This window comes from Myiozetetes cayanensis, unplaced genomic scaffold (genome assembly GCF_022539395.1).
Source record: "Myiozetetes cayanensis isolate MyiCay16 unplaced genomic scaffold, myiCay2020 scf99, whole genome shotgun sequence".
NCBI lineage: Eukaryota > Metazoa > Chordata > Aves > Passeriformes > Tyrannidae > Myiozetetes > Myiozetetes cayanensis.
In genome coordinates this window covers 27,968-41,633 of record NW_026088285.1, presented here as the reverse complement: position 1 = coordinate 41,633, position 13,666 = coordinate 27,968, and the positions used below count along the sequence as shown (strand labels likewise).

Sequence of the window (13,666 nt, the reverse complement as noted above, 5' to 3'; positions counted from 1 at the left end):
CGCCCGGACCACGTGGTGTGCCCGCCGGCGTCACGTGACACCGGCCGAGCGGAGCGGGAGCCGCGCCCGAGTCACGTGACGAAGGACAACGTGCTACGGGGCCCGGTGAGGCCACGCCCCCCCCCACCTTGCCACGCCCATCGGGGCTCGGCCACGCCCACGCGGCGTCTTCACCGGGACCCCCGCGGTCACCGGGGGGGGGGCGGCGAACACAGAGATACCCCCGGGGGTCGCACACGGAGATACCCCCGGGGGTCACACACGGATACCCCCGGGGGTCCCTGGGGGTCACACACGGAGATACCCCCGGGGGTCGCACACGGAGATACCCCCGGGGGTCCCTGGGGTCAGACACACAGACACTTCAGGGGTCCTTGGGGGTCGGACACGGAGATACCCCCGGGGGTCCTTGGGGGTCGACACACAGACCTTTAGGGGGTCCCTGGGGGTCGCACACGGAGATACCCCCGGGGGTCCCTGGGGGTCGCACACGGATACCCACGGGGGTCCCTGGGGATCGCACACGGAGAAACTCACGGGGGTCCCTGGGGTCACACACGGAGACACCCTAGGGTCCCTGGGGGTCAGCACACACAGACACTTCGGGGGTCCCTGGGGGTCGACACACAGAGACACTTTGGGGGTCGCTGGGGGGTCACGCAGACACCTCAGGGTCCCTGGGGTCGCATCACGGACACTCCCCAGGGGTCGCTGGGGATCACACACCGACATTTCGGGGTCGATGTGAGGGGTCGCAGACACCCTAGGGTCGAGTGTGGGGTCACAGACCCTCCCCAGGCGTCGATGAGGGGGTCTCACACCGATACCGGGGTGGGGAAGGGGGTCGATGGGGGGTGTCGGTCACAGACCCTCCCCAGGCGTCGATGAGGGGGTCCCACACCGATACCGGGGGTCCATCACACGCTCTCGACGGGGGTCCGGGGGCCGCACCACTCGCGACGCCCCCGCGGCGCTTCCACCGCCCCCGGCGCTTCCTGCGGGGCCCGAGGCACCCGAAGGGGACGGGCGGGGCCGCCCGCGGGGCTGTGCGGGGCTCAGGCCCGGGGTGGGCACCGGCTCCGGGCGTGCGGCCGCGACCACCCTCGAGCAGACATGAGCCCCAGAGGCTGCCTGGGCTGCGCCAAGCGCTTTCTCTTCCTCCTCAACCTCTTCTTCTTCGTGAGTGCGGTCGCGGCGGGGAGCTGGGGGGGCTACGCGGGGCTGGGGAGGGACTCGGGGGCGGGAGAGTGAGGGGCAGGGGGTAGATGGGAGGGTGCGGGGCTGAAGGGATGGGGAGATGGGGACAAGGGCAGATGGGGCACCTGGGGACATAGGGGGATAGGGAGACCTGGGAGGGGCCCAGCTACGCCTTGGGGGGGGGGGGCCAACAGTTTCACAGGCACCGGAGGGTCCCCAATTTGCTGACCCGGCTTGGGTGCCCCCCCTCGACCCCCCCCAGGCCCTGGGCACCCTCCTCCTCGCCTTCGGCCTCTGGGTCCTCTTCGACCGGCAGAGCTTCGCCGCCGTGCTGGGTAAGGGACCCTGGGACCCTGGGGCACCCTGAGCTGGGGGAGTGGAAAAAGGGGGACCCTGACCCCCCGTGTGCCCCCCAGGGTCACCGCTGGTCAATCTGAGGGTCTGGTTGGTCCTACGACCCCCCGTGTGCCCCCCAGGGTCACCGCTGGTCAGCCTGAGGGTCTGGTCCTACGGCTTCTGCGGGGTCGGCATCGTCACGATGCTGCTGGGGTTCCTGGGCTGCCTGGGGGCCCTCAAGGAGGTCAAGGTGCTGCTCATGCTGGTAAGCTGGGGGCTGGGGGGTCGGGGGGTGGTCCAAGGGGGAGGGGGCTGCAGAACTGGGAGCTGTGCTGCAATTTCCTGGCGCGACCGCGGGCCACGTGCTGCCACCACATCCTGTGCTGGTGGTGGGGGACCCCTCTGCGCCCCCCAAGAAGGGGGCTGGGGGGTCCTGGCTGAACCATCCCTCCATTTGTCCCTGAAGTACTTCGGGGTCCTGCTGCTGCTCTTCGTTGCCCAGATCACGGTGGGCGTCATCGTCTACACGCAGCGCTGCTGTGAGTACTGGGGGACCCTGGGGCTTTTTGGGGGTGGGGTGGGGGACAGGACCAGGGGGCAGGGCTGCTCTCACCCTGCACTCCCCCCGCCCAGCTGGCCACCAAGGTGGCCACCTACGCGCAGAGGCTGATCCAGGAGTACCCAGCTCAGGGACCGCCTGGGGACCCCCACGAGGGCTGGGATGCTGTCCAGCAGCAGGTGAGACCCCCACAGAGCCCCCACCCACCCCAGGCACAGCCACAGCCACCCCACTGACCCCCTGCCTCCCCCAGCTCGGCTGCTGCGGCTGGAATGGGCGCCAGGATTGGGAGCACCGGGATGGACCCTCTGGGGACACGGACGAGGCTGAGACTGTCGCCTGCTCCTGCCTCAGGGCCCCCAACAGCACCCACAGCACCCCAGGGACGCTGCCCCACGGCCGCTGCCTCGCAGCTGCCCCCGGTGACATCTTCCCCAAGGTGAGGCACCGGGGTGGGGGTCACAGAGCTCCTGGAGATTTGGGCAGGGGGGCTCTCCAGGTGACCCCTGATTGTCACACACCTCCCCGTCCTCCTCCTCCTCCCACAGGGCTGCGCCGCGGGCGTCCGGGACTGGCTGGCTGCAAACCTGGTCACCGTCACGGGGGTGTGCCTGGGCATTGGCCTGGGGGAGGTGAGGGGGCTGAGCTGGCATGGGTGGACTGGGGGTGACCCGGGGGGTTCAGGGGGGTTTCAGGTTGGCCGTGGTGGGGTCAGAGGGCTGGAAGGGGGATGTTCAGGGTGGTTGGGGTGGGGTCTCAGAGGATCCGGGCAGGTCAGGTTGCTGACTCAGCTCTCTGCTCCTAGCTCGCCCTGCTGATGCTGTCGATGTTCCTGGTCAGGAACCTGGACCCCCACTATGAGAAGCTGCTGCGGGGGCTCTGAGAGGCTGGGGAATGGTGGAAGGGCGGCGTGGGGGGTAGGGGGGGAGGTGTTTGCCAGTGGTCTGTCTTTCAATAAAGCCGGCGGGAAGCAACAAGACGGAGTCGGGGACTGGGACAGGGACCGGGACAGAGACCAGGACAGGGATCGGGACAAGGACCGGGACAGGGATCGGGACAAGGACCGGGACAGGGACCCGGGACAGAGACCGGGACAGGGATCGGGACAAGGACCGGGACAGGGACCGGGACAAGGACCGGGACAGGAATCGGGACAGGGATCGGGACAAGGACCGGGACAGGGATCGGGACAGGGATCGGGACAAGGACCGGGACAGGGACCGGGACAGGGACCGGGACAAGGATCGGGACAGGGACCGGGACAGGGACCGGGACCCCCGACCCGCGAAGATCGACACGTGGGGACCCCCCCCTTCCAAAATCCGACCCCGCCTGGCCACGCCCCTGGCCACGCCCCTGCCCCCGCCCCTGCCTTCGGGCCAGCCGAGGTGGCCCCGCCCCTTTCCCCTCTGGGCGGGAACGGCTCGCGCCAGGCCCCGCCCCCTCCCCGCCCTGAGGCGATTTCCAACCCCCCCTTCACGACGGGACCCCGACCCCGCCTCAGGCCCGCGACCCCCCGGGACCCCCAAAACAAACGACCCCGGGGCAGGGGGAGCCCCGAGCCACCCCCAGGATGGCCGCAGAGGGCCCCTGCTCCCCGGCAGCCACCGGGCCCCCGCTGGGTGGGGACCGTGAGGGCCCGCGGGAGGTGGGAGGGAGGGAGGGAGGGAGAGCCGGGACCCCCCCCCTCACGACCCGCCGTGTCTCCCCCAGCCCCGGCCGAGAGCGGCTGCTCGGACGAGTTTGCCCTCGACTGCACCTTCGCCGCCTGTGACCCCGAGCGCACAGGTGGACGGGACAAACCCCCCCCTGGGCCCAATACCCCCTTTTCCCCCTGCCCGGGGCCGGGGAGGCCTCGGCCCTGACCGGTGCCCACCGCAGGGACGGTGCTGCCGCAGCGGGTGGTTGAGTACGTGGCAGCGGTGACCGGGCACAGCGGGCACGACGGGCGGCTGAGGGCCCTGCGGCGGGCGCTGGACCCCGAGGCCTCGGGGGCCGCCCTGGACCTGCCCCGGTTCCGAGCGGCCATGGGCGGCTGGATCGCAGCGTGCCGGCAGGACGGGTCAGTAACAGGGTCAGGGTAAGGACAGCGGTCAGTCCCGAGGCCAGCAGGGCAGGTCGGTGCCGGGGGCAGGGTCAGTGTAAGGACAGCGGTCAGTCCCGAGGCCAGCAGGGCAGGTCGGTGCCAGGGGCAGGGTCAGTGTAGGACAGCGGTCAGTCCCGAGGCCAGCAGGGCAGGTCGGTGCCGGGGTCAGTAACAGGGGCAGGGTCAGTGTAAGGACAGCGGTCAGTCCCGAGGCCAGCAGGGCAGGTCGGTGCCGGGGGCAGGGTCAGTGTAAGGACAGCGGTCAGTCCTGAGGCCAGCAGGGCAGGTCGGTGCCGGGTCAGTAACAGGGCAGGGTCAGTGTAGGACAGCGGTCAGTCCTGAGGCCAGCAGGGCAGGTCGGTGCCGGGGTCAGTGTCAGGTGACAGCGGTCAGTCCCGAGGCCAGCAGGGCAGGTCGGTGCCGGGGGCAGGGTCAGTGTAAGGACAGCGGTCAGTCCCGAGGCCAGCAGGGCAGGTCGGTGCCGGGGGCAGTAACAGGGGCAGGGTCAGTGTAAGGACAGCGGTCAGTCCCGAGGCCAGCAGGGCAGGTCAGTGCCGGGGGCAGGGTCAGTGTAAGGACAGCGGTCAGTCCCGAGGCCAGCAGGGCAGGTCGGTGCCGGGGGCAGGGTCAGTGTAGGACAGCAGTCAGTCCCGAGGCCAGCAGGGCAGGTCGGTGCCGGGGGCAGGGTCAGTGTAAGGACAGCGGTCAGTCCCGAGGCCAGCAGGGCAGGTCGGTGCCGGGGGCAGGATCAGTGTAGGACAGCGGTCAGTCCTGAGGCCAGCAGGGCAGGTCGGTGCCGGGGGCAGTGCCGGGGTCAGGGTCAGTGTAAGGACAGCGGTCAGTCCCGAGGCCAGCAGGGCAGGTCGGTGCCGCTGCTCCACGTGCCCACGGATGGCTCTGTGTCCCTGCAGGAGCGCATGGCTCGGCGAGGAGCGGGAGGACACGGAGAGCGGCGAGCCCAGCCCGGCGCTGGCTGGTGGGTGTCAGTGCAGGAAAGGGAAATCAGGGTGGGGGGCCCACAGTGGGGACACCACCACGATGTCCCGTGTCCCCATCCCGCAGAGGAGGACAGCCACGTGGCCCCGGCAGCTGCCCAGCTCCAGGGTGGCGACGGTGGCGGCGACACGGACGCCACCAGCCTGTAAGTGTCGAGACCTCGGGGACATCCCGGCCCTGGCCGTGCTCGGGGCCCCCATCCCCGGAGCACCCCCAGACTGGAGGAACTCCCCGGCAGCGCTGAAGCCGCCGGGCTGCGCAGCCGTGCCAGGCAGCTGGCCGCCCACAACACGAAGCTGCAGCGGGACGCCGAGCTGGCCGAGGAGCTGAACGCCCGCCTGGCCGAGGAGACGGCTCAGCTCCAGGCTCAGCTGCGGAGGTGTGGAGTGGGTGCAGGGTGGTGGCTCCTGCCTGGCTGCTCTGGGGACACCGAAGTACCTTTGTTGCCCTCTCACCCCCGGCAGCAGCCGGCAGGCGCTGGAGCAGGCCCGGGCGGCCGCTGAGGAGCTGGAGGACCTGAAGGCCGTGGCGAAGGGGCTGGAGGAGGAGAACGGCGAGCTCCGGCGGCACGCTCGGCACATGGTGAGCGGCGCTCGAGGTGTGAGGTCACCACGCCGTGACTCCTGCCCCACTCCCACCTCACAGCCCCCGCCCGCCTTCCCCAGGAGAAGGAGCAGCGGAGCCTGTGCTTGCGGGCCGAGGGTCTCCAGGAGGAGGTGAGGCCGGGACCGAGGGGCTGCCCCGGTGTCGCGGTGCCGCGGCGAAACCCCGGCCCCTCTTTGCCCCGAGCAGAACCGGCGGCTGATCGCCGAGGGGCAGGGGCTGCGGGAGCAGATCCAGGCGCAGGCGGCCCGCGTGGCTGACCTGGAGGTAAGTGCCGGTGCCGGTGGCGGCCTCCCCGCCGGGCAGCGCCGGGGATGGTGCGACGACCCCCTCTCCCCTCCGCCCAGGCCCAGCTCTGCCGTGACACCGCGCTCCTCTCTGCCCGGGACGCTGCCCTTGCCCAGGTGAGCGCTGCCCTGCCTGTGCCCCCCCCTAGAGCCCCCCCCAGAGCCACCCCCAGAGCCCCCCGCAGCCCCTCACGCTGGGCCTGTCCCGCAGGCGGGGCGGCGGGCGCAGGAGCTGGCGGTGGCGCTGGAGGAGTACGACCGGGCGGTGCAGGTACGGCGTGTCCCGAGCCAGCCCCTCGGGGTGGGGGACATGGAGCCCCTCGGGGTGGGGGACACGGAGCCCCTGGGACACAGCGGAGCCCCTCGGGTGGGGACACAGGCCTCGGCATGGGGACACGGAGCCCTCGGGACACAGCGGAGCCCCTCGGCATGGGGACACGGGCCTCAGGGTGGGGGGCACGGAGCCCTCAGGTGGGGAACATGGGAGTCCTCGGCGTGGGGGACACGGAGCCCCTCGGGGTGGGGGACACTGAGCCCCTCGGCGTGGGGGACACGGAGCCCCTCGGGGTGGGGGACACCGAGCCCTCGGCGTGGGGACACGGAGCCCCTCGGGGTGGGGACACGGAGCCCTCGGCGTGGGGGACACGGAGCCCCTGGGCCACAGCGGAGCCCCTCGGCGTGGGGGACACGGAGCCCCTCGGGGTGGGACACAGCGGAGCCCTCGGGGTGGGGACACGGAGCCCCTCGGGGTGGGGACACGGAGCCCTCGGGTGGGGGACACGGAGACCCTCAGGGTGGGGGACACGGAGCCCCTGGGACACAGCAGAGCCCCTCAGCGTGGGGGACACGGAGCCCTCGGGGTGGGGACACGGAGCCCCTGGGACACAGCAGAGCCCCTCGGTGGGGAGACACTGGAGCCTCTCGGGGTGGGGGACACGGAGCCCCTTGGAGTGGGGGACACGGGCCCTGGGACACAGCGGAGCCCCTCGGGGTGGGGGGACACGGAGCCCCTCTGGGCACAGCAGGCCCCTCGGGTGGGGACACGGGAGCCCCCTCGGGCACAGGACACGGAGCCCTGGGGACACGGCGGAGCTCCCTCGGCATGGGGACACGAGCCTCAGGGTGGGGACCACGGAGCCCTCAGGGTGCAGAACATGGAGCCCCGCGGTGGGGACACGGAGCCCTCGGGGCCGGGGGACACTGAGCCTCGAGCGTGGGGGACACGGAGCCCCTGGGCACACCGCACGCGGAGCCCTCGGGGTGGGGACACGAGGCCCTCTGGGCCTGAACGGAGCCCCTCGGGGTGGGGACACGGAGCCTGGGACTGGGGCCCCTCGGGTGGGGACCGCAGGCCTCAGGCTTGGGCAGGCCTCTCTGCCGAGGTGGGGACACGGAGCCCCTCGGCGTGGGGACACGGAGGACACGGAGCTGGGACACAGCGGAGCCCCTCGGGTGGGGGACACGGAGCCCCTCGGGGTGGGGGACCACGGAGCCCCTGAGTGGGGCGGAGCCCCTGGGACAGCGGAGCCCCTCGGGGTGGGGGACACGGGCCCATGGGCCACAGCAGGCTCGGGGTGGGGACACAGGCCCCTGGGCCGCGGAGCCCTCGGGTGAGGCACGGAGCCCTGGGACACAGCGGAGCCCCTCGGGGGTGGGGGACACGGAGCCCTGGGCCTGCGGAGCCCCCGTGGGGGGGACACCGAGCCCCTGGGCCACAGCGGAGCCCCTCGGGGTGGGGGACACGGGCCCTCTGGGCCAGGCAGAGCCCTCGGGGTGGGGACACGGAGCCCCCTCGGGGTGGGGACACGGAGCCCCTGGGACACAGCGGGCCCCTCGAGTGGGGACACGGAGCCCCTCGGGGTGGGGACACGAGGCCCCTGGCCCACAGCGGAGCCCCTCGGGGTGGGGGACACGGAGCCCCTCGGGGTGGGGGACACGGAGCCCCTGGGACACAGCGGAGCCCCTCAGGGTGGGGGACACGGAGCCCCTCGGGGTGGGGAACACAGAGCCCCTCGGGGTGGGGGACACGGAGCCCCTCAGTGTGGGGGTCACGGAGCCCCTCGGGGTGGGGGACACGGAGCCCCTCGGGGTGGGGGACACGGAGCCCCTCGGCGTGGGGGACACGGAGCCCCTGGGCCACAGCGGAGCCCCTCGGCGTGGGGGACACGGAGCCCCTCGGGGTGGGGGACACAGCAGAGCCCCTCAGCGTGGGGGACACAGCAGAGCCCCTCGGGGTGGGGGACACGGAGCCCCTCGGGGTGGGGGACACTGAGCCCCTCGGTTGTGGGGACACGGGCCCCTGGGACACAGTGGGCCCCTCAGGGTGGGGGACACGGAGCCCCTCGGGGTGGGGAACACGGAGCCCCTGGGACACAGCAGAGCCCCTCGGGGTGGGGGACACGGAGCCCCTCGGGGTGGGGGACACGGAGCCCCTCGGGGTGGGGGACACAGAGCCCCTCAGGGGGGAGGACACAGAGCCCCTGGGACACAGCGGAGCCCCTCGGCGTGGGGGACACGGAGCCCCTCGGGGTGAGGGACACGGAGACCCTCAGCGTGGGGGACACGGAGACCCTCAGCGTGGGGGACACGGAGCCCCTCGGCGTGGGGGACACGGAGCCCCTGGCCCACAGCAGCCCCCCACGGTGGCCGCCGTCTCTGGGGGTGAGGTGGGTGCTGAAAACGCCCCTTTTCCCCCCAGGAATTGCGGCTGGAGACGACGCAGCTGCGGCAGCAGCTGGGCCGGATGAGGGACGCCTGGGCCATGTACGTGGGGCTGGGTGGGGAGACAGGGGCGGGGAGGACACAAGGGTGAAGGAAGGGGAGGGGGTGGAAATGGGGACATGCCAGCCCAGCTGTGGCTCCCGGGGGCCGCACGGCATCCCGCTGGCCCGCAGCCCAGCCCGCTCTTTAGTCTTCCCAGAGCTCCCAGGGCTCAGAAATGGGGAGGAAAGGGCCGGAATTAGGTCTGGCAGAAACGGGGAGATCCACTGGTCCAGCTGTGCCATGGGGCTCCTGCTCCTGCTCCTTCTCACTCTCACCCCTCCTCCTCCTCCTCCCTCAGGCGCCCGTGGTGCCCCCTCGAGCAGGCCACGGACATCACGGCCCCGGCGGCACCGAGCCCGGTAAGGGAGGGGGCATTGGGGTCCCTGGGGGTTCCCCACGGCCGCTGAACCCCCCCTTCCCACCCTGTATGACCCCCGGCCCACCGCTCTGCCCAGGGGACAGGGGACACGGAGCAGGAGGAGGACTCAGAGGAGGACTCGGGGCCGGCGGGGAGCCGTGAGGAGCCGGCCCCGCGGGCGTCGCCGTGGGCGCCGTGGGCGCTGACGCTGCTGGCCCTGCTGGCCCTGCTGGCCCTGCTCTACCTCCTGCCCCCCCGCTGGCCCCAGCCCCAGCTGCGTTACCAGAGACCCCCGCCCCTGTGAGCTGCCCCCCAATAAAGAACCCGTGGGGCAGGACAGGGCCAGCCCGGTCTGTACCCTGTGAGCTGCCCCCCAAATAAAGACCCTGTGAGGGCAGGACGGGGCCAGCCTGGTCTGTACCCTGTGAGCTGCCCCCCAAATAAAGACCCCGTGGGGCAGGACAGGGCCAGCCTGGTCTGTGCCCTGTGAGCTGCCCCCCCAATAAAGACCCCGTGGGGCAGGACGGGGCCAGCCTGGTCTGTGCCCTGTGAGCTGCCCCCCCAATAAAGACCCCGTGGGGCAGGACGGGGCCAGCCTGGTCTGTACCCTGTGAGCTGCCCCCCCCCAAATAAAGAACCCGTGGGGCAGGACAGGGCCAGCCCGGTCTGTACCCTGTGAGCTGCTCCCCCAAATAAAGACCTCGTAGGGCAGGACGGGCCAGCCCGGTCTGTACCCTGTGAGCTGCCCCCCCCCCAAATAAAGACCCCGTAGGGCAGGACAGGGCCAGCCTGGTCTGTACCCTGTGAGCTGCCCCCCCCCCAAATAAAGACCCCGTGGGGCAGGACAGGGCCAGCCTGGTCTGTACCACCCCACCTGGTCCCACAAACTCGTCCCTTCTCCTCCCAGTTCCTCCCAGAGCAGGCTCAGAGTCAGGGTCTCAACACCAGCTTTATGGGCCTTGCCAGGGGGGGCCAGGTTGGGGGCCCTGGCTCTCCGTGGCTCTGGGAGGTCCTGGTGCAGCCCCCCCCGGGTGGGCACTTGGAGGGGGGGGTCCCCATCTCCTGGGTCACCAGTGGCTCAGGCCTGCCTGAACAAGGGCACAAAGTGAGGGGCCATTCATTCCCCTGCCCCCCTCCCACCCTGAGAACTTATTGTCCCCCTGGGGTCGTCCCCCACAGTACCTGTGTCTGTCCCCAACTCCTGCTTGGCTGCTCAGGTCCCGTCCTGCTCCGATGTTGGGGGGCCCTGGGAGGGCTGGGGGTGGGGGGGGCACAGAGGGGAGGCACCCCTAACACCCCCAGTGCCCCCAGTGTCCCCCAGTGTGCCCAACAAATCCCCAACACCCCCAGTGCCCCCAGTGTCCCCCAGTGTGCCCAACAAATCCCCAACACCCCCAGTGCCCCCAGTGTCCCCAACACACCCAACACTCCCAGCACCCCCAGTGTCCCCCAGTGCCCCCAACACCCCCAGCGCCCCCAATGTCCCCAGCATCCTCAGTGCCCCCAGCGTCCCCAACACCCCAGCACCTCCCATCCTCCCAGTGCCCCCAGCGTCCCCAGTGCCCCCAGTGCCCCCAGCATCCTCAGTGCCCTCCCTTGCCCCAATGCCCCCAGTGTCCCCAATGCCCCAGTGCCCCCAATGCCCCAGTGCCCCCAGCATCCCCAGTGCCCCCAGTGTCCCCAACACCCCAGCACCTCCCATCCTCCCAGTGTCCCCAGCGTCCCCAAACCCCCATGCCCCCAGTGCCCCCAGCGTCTCCCAGTGCCCCCAGCATCCCAATGCTCCCAGTGCCCCCAACATCCTCAGTGCCCTCCTTGCCCCCAGTGCCCCCCAGTGCCCCCAGTGCCCCCAGCATCCTCAGTGCCCTCCATGCCCCCAGTGCCCCCAATGCCCCCAGTGCCCCCAGCATCCCCAGTGCCCCAATGCCTCCCAATGCCCCCAGTGCCCTCCAGTGCTCCCCAGTGCTCTCAATGCCCCTCAGTGCTCCCAGCATCCTCAGTGCCCCCTCAGTGCCTCTCAGTGCCCCTCAGCACCCTCACCTGGGCACAGGGCCGCCTCCACAGCACCCAGGCCGCCGCCAGCTCCCAGGGTGCCCCCAGCCCCCAGCAGTGCCAGCCCGTGGCTGCCGGGGTGGGGGCCCCTGCCTGGCCCCCAGGGTCCCCTGGAGCTGCACCGTGGGTGGGCAGTGTGGGGGCTCTGGGGAGGCAGGGAGGGATCAGAGGGTCCTGGGGTGTTGGGGGCTGGGTGGGGGAGGCAGGGAGGGATCAGCGGGTCCTGGGGGTGTTGGGGGCTGGGTGGGGGAGGCAGGGAGGATCAGTGGGGTCCCGGGGGATGTGGGGGCTCTGGGGGAGGCAGGGAGGGATCAGCAGGGTCCTGGGGTGTTGGAGAGGGGGGATCCCCGGTGGTCTGGGGTGGTACCTGGCGGTAGCGCAGGCGGGCACAGCCCGGGAAGTGGGGGGTCTCCTGAGCTCCCGCAGGTGCTGCCCGAGGGTCTCCAGCAGCTGCGACACGGTCGCAGCTCTCCCAGCCGGACACAGCCCTGGGGTCCTGGGGGGGTTGTCACGAGAGCCCCAGAGAGCCCCTAACCCCTCCTTGGTGTCCCCTCCTGGGGGTGCCAACCCAGAGCTCCTACAGCCCTGGGGTCCTAGAGGAGTTGTCACGAGGAGCCCCCAGAGAGCCCCCCAACCCTCCCTGGTGTCCCCCACCCCTCTCTGGGGTGCCAACCCAGAGCTCCACAGCCCTGGGGTCCTGGAGTTGTCACAGGAGCCCCCAGAGAGCTCCCAACCCTCCTGGTGTCCCCACCCCTCTCTGGGGTGCCAACCCCAGAGCTCCACAGCCCTGCCCGGTGGGCTCCCTCCAAGACCCCTGGAACTGCCTGGACACTCCAGAGAACCTCCCAGCCCCCTCAGGGCCCCCAGAGCCCCTCTGGGACTCCCAGCTACTCTGAACTCCCTAGAGACCCTCCCCCTCCACAGATGCCCGCAGGGCCCTCCCAGACCTCTGGGACCCCCGAATTACTCTGAACTCCTAGAGACCTCCTACAGAGCCTCGCAGGCCCACTGAGACCCCCTCGAATTACTCTGAACTCCCTAGAGACCCTCCCCTCCGAATCCCTGATCCAGAGCCCTGAGACCTGAATTACTCTGAACTCCCTGGAGACCCTCCCCTCACAGATGCGCGACCCCAGAGACCTCTGGAGAGGACCCCCAACCCCATCAGAGCCCCCACTCCCCACGAACCTCCCAGCGTGTCCCCCAGAGCCTTCCCCAGCCCCTGAGGAGGGAACCCACCCCCCCACCCCAGGGGACCCTCCCAGAGCCCCCTCACCTGGATGTGGCACTCGGCCACGGCTGAGGTGGGCGATGACGGCGCCGAGGCAGGGGGCCAGGCCCTCCCCCGCCACCCCCCCAGCATGCGGCGCAGCACCGCGCCTCAAGTGCAGCCCCCACAGGGGAGCAGCCGCTGTCCTGGGGGTCGGGGGCGAGTGGCTGGTGAGTGGGGGCACACAGGTCAGGGGTTGGGTGGATCAGGGGATGCCGGAGGCTGCAGGAGTTGGGGGTCAGGGGCTCACCGGCTCCAAGTTGCTGGGCATCGCCTACGGGGGTGAGTCGAGGAGCAGCCAGGGGGTCTGCAGGAGGGGTCGGGGGTCCCCAAAGAGAGCCCAGGGAGGTAGTGGGGGGAGGGGAGCTCAGGGGGTCCCAAACTATTGCGGATGGGGGGTCAGGGGTTTTCGGGACCCAGGGTGGGACTTTTCCCTGGGAAAAGAAGGAGTTCAGGGTGTTGGGGCAGGGGGGCGGCGTCACGGGGAAATCCTTTGGGTCCCGGAGGTCCCATAAAGGGTCTGTAGGATCCCAGAGGAGTTTGGGGGGTCCCAGAGGTGCGGGGGTCTCGGGAGGGGAGGGGAGGGGGAGTCCTGGGGAGAGAGAGGGGGGAGTCTCACCAGCTTGTTCAGGTGGGGTGCTGAAGGTGCTGCCGACGGGGTTAAAGCCGAAGGAGCAGCAGCCGCCGGGGGCTGGCACGGCCAGGAGGAGCAGGAGGGGGACCTGGGAGGGCACCGGGGTGGTCCCCGAGGGGGTCTCGCGGGGATCCCAGAGGGGCGCGGGGGGGTTTGGGGGGGACACGAAGGGTGCGGGCACGACCCCCACTTACCAGAGCAGGGCTGGCAGGGAACGAGTCCATGGCGGTGCCGAGCTGGGGGGGGCGCACGGGGACCCGAGACACCCCCCCCAAAAAGCCCCCGGGACCCTCGTCGGGCCGCGCGGAGCCATGCCATGAAAGCGAGTGGGACCGACCGTGCCGGGGGCAGAACCCAGGAAAGCCTTGGGGTGGGGCACCCAGGCGTCGGGACCTTCCCCGCGGCCTCGCCCACCCCTCACCCCGGGGACCCCCACCCGCCTCCCGAGGGGGCTCCGCGACGTCCGGGACACCCCCCCAACCCCGCACGGTCCCGCCGAGCTCTCGGGTGCGGCTGCTTCGAGCG

The 13,666-nt window shown here is 71.3% G+C and overlaps 1 pseudogene; it reads right to left on the bottom strand.

The window, feature by feature from the left end:
• Positions 1–10,156: 10,156 nt before the first annotated feature.
• On the bottom strand, positions 10,157–13,365 carry LOC126653229 (uncharacterized; annotated as a pseudogene).
• Between the last annotated feature and the right edge of the window lie 301 nt (positions 13,366–13,666).